General features: G+C 41.7%; 1 long non-coding RNA gene across 1 annotated transcript; it reads left to right on the top strand.

Annotated features, from left to right (window-relative positions):
* Positions 1 to 2,571: 2,571 nt before the first annotated feature.
* On the top strand, positions 2,572 to 4,869 carry LOC146236320 (uncharacterized). Its single transcript, XR_014740995.1, has 2 exons — positions 2,572 to 2,714; positions 3,263 to 4,869. It is a non-coding gene; the product is annotated as an uncharacterized LOC146236320 (long non-coding RNA).
* Positions 4,870 to 7,763: the final 2,894 nt, after the last annotated feature.

The raw sequence follows: 7,763 nt of genomic DNA on the forward strand, positions 1-7,763 counted from the left end.
TGGCGTCAATCACAAAAGTCTTGTTGCCAAACATCACAAAATGTCGTCCTTGTGGACAACTGTTTCACCTGTCTTGTTGGAGTTTGTTTATTTAAGCTAATCAGACATAGAAAGATAAAGTACAGCCAAATACCCACCGAAGAATATGAGGAAGAAAAAAAAACGGAAAATCTGAAAATCACATTAATTTATGTCAGACGGTGTAGAACCTGTGGACTATGAGAAACTACAGTCCTTAGACATGTGTGTGTGTGCGTGTGTGACTGTCTGTGCAACACGTTCATGGGTATGTGTGTGTGTTGAGATTGTCAATGGTTCTTCTTCTGGATGGTAAACAACCAGACACACTTTTAGTCCAACTTCAGCATGATTTACTGGTTTACATGGTTGGAGTACAGTGGCAGATTATACCATACAAAACCTCCCCCTCACCAACACCGACCATCCACCCACTTATTCCCACTCCCGCTTGAGATGGTCAACTGTCAAAGGGAGGATGGATTGTGGTGGGGGGTATGTCAGGGAGAGAGAGAAAGGATGGAAGCAGGGAAGATTATGGCAGCCAACACTCCATCACTGATTCACACCCATGAAGCTGAACTTTTGACCTTGCAGTTGAGCAGACCCTGAAATCTTGTTTCTCCTCACAGATTGTCAACAACACCACTAAATACCAAATGTTTCACCAATGTGGTTTCATCCTAGCCTGGGCTGCCAGCCCAACTTCTCCCGGCCCACAACAAAATTTGGTCGGGAAGTTGGGTCTGGAGGGTCTCGTATTGGGCACAACTACATAAAACCAGGATTTGGGCGGACCAATGAAACTGCCAGGGCGGGCTTTATACGATGATGGACAGATGACCAACAGTAATGTTCACCCTACTTGCCTCGGGGGAATGTCCCTGTACTTACTGTAAGTCGCTCTGGAAAAGAGAGTCTGCTAAATGACTTGTCACAACCCTGACAAGACTAAATGTAAATTTGGTCTTCCAACCAGTCTGATTCATTGAATGGCTCAGAATTGAATGTCATGTCCAGTGTCAATGTCACTAATCTAATGTAAGTCACAGAACAGTGGTATTTAAATTCATGTTTAACTGATATTTGATTTCCCATTCACCATTGTCCGCTGTTGGAGGTGACAAGACTGGCCATGCCCAATACAGACTTCATTGTCATGTATAGAGACCTGGTTAAAATCACTTCATAGACCGAATCAGGCAAATAACAAGACAAAAATTAACAAGGCTACTAAAAAGCTACTAAAAAACATATTGAGTACTTGACCTCAAGCACCTTAATGTCGTATGTTTATGGAAAGACTCCAGTGGTGTGTGTGTGTTTGCGTGTGTGAGTGTGTGTGTGTGTGCGTGTGCGTGTGTGTGTGTTTGCGTGTGTGGGTGTGTGTGTGTGTTTGCATGTGTTGGAAGTGAATAGAGATCTAATGCTTGTGGGGCCAGGAAGTGCTGAATATTTTAATGCACAGCATATAATCCTATTGAATGTATGCATTGTGTTGCCCGTCCACTCTCTCAAGACTAGTAAAACAAGGACAACATGGTGTAAGGTTAGGATATGGGTTAAGGTAAGGGGTTCAGGAAAACAGGATTTGGAATAGGACTAAATAGTGAGTTCTCACAAGAATAGCCATACAAACAAATATATGTGTGCGTGCGTGTGTGTGAGCGTCAGAAACCACAAACCATCAAAACCACGTTGGAGGTCCACTGAGACCAGGTGATAGAGACAGGTGGTTCAACCAGGTGAGAGAGACAGCTGGTTCAACCAGGTGCGGCACCCAGGGATTGGGGGAAGGAGTCAGAGAGACAATTAACCCCTTTTTTTTGGCACAGATGTTATTGGTTGATATTGGACTTCTAGGGCAGTTCTGACTTTTAGTATAAAGCAATCAATGGCATAAATAGTCAGTCAAAGTTGTTAGGTATAACAAAGAATAAAACACATTTATATTGAGACTGACCACATGACAGTTTGAAAATAACACACGCAACATGGTAGCCATTTTCAATTCCTCTTGTTTGTATTGTTCCATGTTGTTGAAGGTCTTTTTGCAGTACTTTACAAGTCAAACGCTTTTTTTCATTTTCTCATACCCAATACAGTTTTTACAATTTGTGTCTGTTACTTTCTTGAGAATAGGAGGTGATTCTACTTCACTCTCTTGTTTCTTTCCTGCATCTGTTATTCTCTTGCTCCTGTGTTTTCAGTTTTCAGTTTTTCTTTTCTCTTTCTCTTTCTTGCTACTCATGTCTGCTTCTCCTCATATCTTTGTCTGCTTTTTTGTCTTCGGTCTGTGTGCTGCGCAAAGTCAAAACTCAACATTTGGAATCACTTCTGGTCCAGGGCGTCTCTAACAAGCGCACACACACTCACACACATACAAATGCATACAGGAACACTGTGTTTTTTTTTCTTCATGCAAGCACACGCTGTTCTGTCCCACTTCACTCCCTCTCTCCCTCTCTCCCTCTCTCCCTCTGTCCCTCTCTCCCTCTCTTCTTTCCTTCTTGTTCACTACCAGCACCAAACAGTTTTTGTGAGTCCCTGACAACCAGTCCATGTCGCTAGGCTACGAGCTGTGCTGCGTTCCAAACGTCTAATCTGGGAACATCCTTTGCCGTGCATCTGTTTCGACTTCCTCCTACCCCACAAAGATACAAAATTACTAGATCGATACAGATTGAGAACCAACTGTGAGTTTTTTTTATGTTAGGTCGTAAGTAAGTAAATATATGTATGTAATATATGTAGTACTGTAGAACTAACTACTATATCTCATAACACTAGCTATTTTGATGTCGAGCTACACTACTTCAATAGGCACAGAGACTAGGGAAAAGGAAAGCTTGATCATGTTCTTACTGTGTAGTGCTTTGAGATGGTACGAAGATCACATAAAGCATAATGCACTTCTCAATTGGAGTTCCAATGTCCATCCCATCAATGTATAGAAGGTATGCATGTCTTCAGATGTTACAGACCATTGAATGTTAAACTTTTGAATATTTTTCTAAGGCACACACTCATCTGGTAGTTAGCCAAAAAAACATATGGAATGACAGTAGGCATGCTGGCGATGTATTGTGTTTTGTAGTCAAGACTAGCCTGGCACTTGGGTCCTGTTTTAATGGAAAAGACAGCTCAAAATGTTTAGATACAGCATTCGTTATGTAAAGCTCTGCAGCACAAATTTGAACTGTGACTCAGAAAGACTCAAACAGCTGAGTGATCCCACCAACAGATCTACATTCTATGATACTGGCAAACAAGATCACTGTCCTGCCCATGTCCCTGGTCAGGACATGGGAGAGCAACGGGACTTGGCCCACATTTGCCTTGATGTGAGTCCTCGCTGCTTCTGGCTGCCCTCGGAGGAAGGACACGAGGACGGGAGGAAAGCACAGATGATATTTCAGCGGTGGATTGTCAAGCATGTGTGTGTGTGTGTGTAAGTGTGTGTTTGTGTCTAAGTGCGTGTTTGTGTTGCTACTCCTTGCACGCATGTGTGTGTCAATTACATGATCAATGAAGGTTTCTTCTTCTCAGAGTGCTGAAGGCAAGTCCACAGAAAGAAATACTTTTTGAAGAGTTTTACTTGGTTTGTGTTAATGCATAGCAGACAAACTGTTGGCGCAGTTTGTCAACCCTATCGGTTAATGCCTGCACAACATTTTTTGAACTGATACAGGGCAATACTCTGTCAGAACCTGTTGGTTGCAGTTGGAGTGATGTGTTCTGTTTTACCAACCATGGCATGAAACTGGGAATGAGAGTATGCCTCTGACCGATTACCTCTTACATACTTAAGCAATTGTAGCATGGGGGACACCACAAGGGCTAGAAATTATCCAGTGATTAAATAATTCCACTTACAAAAAAGATGGAAAATTGACCTCAAGCACTCAAAAAACGGATTCGTTTTGATTATCTTGCCAAACGTGGTTAGATTTGTGTGTAGTTCTTTATACAATAGTTATTTTTATATCGGAAGTCTAAATGTGTACTTTTTGAACACCTTTGAGAATAGTCCACAGTCATTTGTTCCGTTGTTCACTTGTTGAAACTCCAATGCAACACCTACTGAACACTGAAGCAGAAATGACTGGAGCTTCCACATTTGGCCCCATGCTTTTGCTTCCTAAATCCCATAAGCAGTTTTAAAGTCTTGATAGCTTGTAAAGTGTCCTTTCACTGATCCCTACTTGTGAAACAATCATTTGGGCACCAAAACAATAGTCATTAACAAACTGTATGCCCTTTTCAATTATTCTACTCGATTAATCCTATTGTAATTGAGAAGGTAAACCTCACAAGAAATGGATATACCATCAATAATGATCACTTAGATTTTGGTTTATGCTTTTGAAAAGACAACAATTTAGATTCTGTGTTCTACCACATACACACACACAAATTGACACACACAACTACACCGCCCCTCCCCCGCCTTCCCCCTCCCTCTCTCTCTTCACCTCCTTCTCCCGCTCTGCTTCTATAATTCAAATCCTGTCAGGCTTGTTCCAGACTGCTGGCGCCAGCCTCTTTCTCCGGGAAAAAAAAGAGAAAGGGAGAGAGAGAAAAAAAGCTCTTTGAGGGACAAAGCCGACAGAGACATACACACACACACACTCACACACACACACACACACACTCACTCACAGCAAGCCAGGGCCGGGCTGGAGACGGAGGAGTTTTGAAAAAGCCAGCTGCGGGTTTGGATTTTTGCAGGGCCCAATATTTTCCATCATGTTCCACCTCCCTTTCTCCCTTTCTCTATCTGTCTCCCCCTCTCTCTTTAATCTCTCCCCATACCAACTTATCTGGAAATAAAAAGTTGTTTGTGATCAACATATTTTTCTTCTACACTTTTATTACCGTTTTAGTACCTCAAAGAACCTATGTGAGATAAATTCCATTTATGAAAAATATACAACCCCAAAACACACACAGAACCACACAAATACATACTTCTGAGCCATGCACTCCCAAACCAAATGTCCTGTTTTGGAGAAAAGCTGAGAGTTTAAAAGACAGACAAATTGGGGGAAAAAGAGGAACAGGAGGCAAACTGGCTTGGGAAGTCAGGTGGAGAACTAAAGATCAGACATCAATATTGTACTAAGGGCTATAAATAGGCATGCATGCACAAAAATACATCTATTTTGGGGCGTAATGAGAGAGCCAGTCATGTGACGCAAACACAGAGAAGTGACGGCCAACATCCAACAGCCATGATCTGAGTCTTTTCTTTTTCCCCCTACATCTCTCATTTGCCAAAATTGAGGGGTATTATAAGAGCAACATACCAGTTTACAGTCCCTAGTTAGCAACTCCAAACATATTTTAATGGTGGTAGTGCTGTTTTAACAAACTATCCTTGCATTTGGAGGTATATGTCAGCAATAAGTGTCTACATTAGACACTTTCATGGGTGCAATCAAAGTGTACTCCCTGTTTTAGTTGAATCTGCATAGCTCTACATTGAAAACTAGTTCATGGAACCAGCCTCTACCACCTTTTACCTCCTTTTCGTTTCCCCGATGTTCCACAGAGCTGATTGTCAGGACTGGATCCAGCTCTGTGGTACACAGTCATCTTCAAGGGGTAATTGGAACATAATGGAACATTTTCGGTGTCCAAGTCAGCCCCATTGCCCTCCTCACCTTATGGACCACTATCTCAAATGCCACAGATTTTGGGCTGCCTTTGTCTTGCTTCACTACCTTTCCCTCTCCTCCTCCTCAACACTCCCCACTTTCCCTCATTTCCTCCATGTTAGATTTTTCTCATTTCGACCAGTTGATTGATTGCCCTGACGGACTTTTGTACAAATATGTCGCAAAGGTAACAACCTCCCAGCCATAACCTGAAAGGCTTCAGTTGGGCCTTGATACTTGACTTTTGCTGCCCATCAACAGATAAAATATACAACATATCTCTCAATCTCAACTGAGATTACAAATGTTTTTCTTTTAGATACAATAGGAATCAAGTATTGCCTAAATGTAATATTGAGAGCTTATGACATAAATCTGATTATTTTAAGAAAGCAGAATATCCCCTCAGTAGGCTTTGCACTTTGTATAGTTTTATTTTACAGGGTTACACTACTATGTTTAAGATTGTTGGTGTCCAGGCAGGACATTTTAGCATTTTAATTTCCTAGTGCTGTTTTCCAGCCTCAAATCTTTCCTTGATTAGTTATCTTGTGTGTATATGTGTATGTCTTTATACCTAGACCTACCTATTTGTAATTGTTGTGTTGTAGGGTATTTGTATTGTGTACTTATTGACTCAGACGAGGTACTGTAATTGAGTAAAATCATGAGAATGTGATTTGTCTCGTGTTTCATCTTATCCAATGAACAAATATGTAATAAATACATACAATGTATGTAATTCAGTACTACATAACATGTATTGTCATTTGATTTAGATTTTTTTGTATTCATGTTTTGTTGTTATTGCATGCCTAGGTCAGACAACCTTCACTCACGTCAGTCATCATCACTCATCATTTATGGAAGGCAGGGTCATAGAAGGGTCATATGGAGCATGTTGTGTCCAACATTGTCGACCGCCACCCACCAAACCTGTATCAGGGAAAGGCTAATGATATGGATGTGGGGGATTTCCTACACAATCTAACAACCATATTATATACCTTATACCAAATCTGGTATCCCAAATGTAATCTTGCCTCTGTCACTGCTCTTTGTCTAGGTTCTCTGTGTGTCCATCCTATCTTTGGTCTGCCTGGGCCACTCTCTCTTTCTTTCCCTCTCTCTTTCCCTCTCTTTCCCTCTCTTTCCCTCTCTTTCCCTCTCTCTCTCTCTCTCTCTCTCTCTCTCTCTCTCTCTCTCTCTCTCTCTCTGTCTCTCTCTCTGTCTCTCTCTCTCTCTCTCTAAACAGCCTTCTCCATAAGGAGGAGCAGCTGAGGCCTCCCTGAGGCCTCCCTGAAGGGACCATTTTATTTCAGACTGGTCACTCAAGGCTCCAGTCAATCAGTCAGTCCACTGGGGTCCCCCTCAACTCTACAATCTCAACAAGGTTTGGGTAGCTCAAATGCACAAGGGGCTACAGAAATCATACAGGCACAGACATACAGAGAGTAACTGACCTTGTAGACACCCAACCCCTAGACAACAGGGAGTAGGGTGTGGTAAAAGAGAGAGAGAAAGTAATTAAGTAATTTATTGTTCATGTAAATTTGTGTTGTTTTGTGTTTAACCACTTAGATGTTTTCAGGCTGGTATCTAACAAGTAGCCTACTTTTACAAGGAACAAAAGGTATCTAGAAAATGGGTCATACAATTCAAAGTTAGTACTATTTGCAAAGCATGGCTAAGATCGTTTTACTAATTCCAATTGTTCAACATTGTTTAAATCCTTCCAGCACCTTTTCCCACAAAATGTACACTCTCTTCCATTTCTCTAAAGCTTTAAAATGTAATTTAATGAATACCTTACTCCACCACTCCCCTCACCATTCCTCCTTCTTGGAATAACTTACAGTTCCATGTCTGGATTTCAAGGGGAGAAACAGCTGCATAGACATAACAGTGAGCACCCAGACTCAATGGATGGATGTTTTACGTCTGTCGTGGCTTCAAAGGCAACCTGATACACCCATAGGTTCTCACACAGACATACTGGTAAACTGGTGCATGAGTGTGCACGCAGGCACATGCAGACATGTGAAGGAATACATGCTGGCATGGAGTACCTCCTCTGTTGAGTGG

This window comes from Hypomesus nipponensis, chromosome 22, assembly GCF_054491055.1.
Source record: "Hypomesus nipponensis isolate SF chromosome 22, ASM5449105v1, whole genome shotgun sequence".
NCBI classification, from domain to species: Eukaryota; Metazoa; Chordata; class Actinopteri; order Osmeriformes; family Osmeridae; genus Hypomesus; species Hypomesus nipponensis.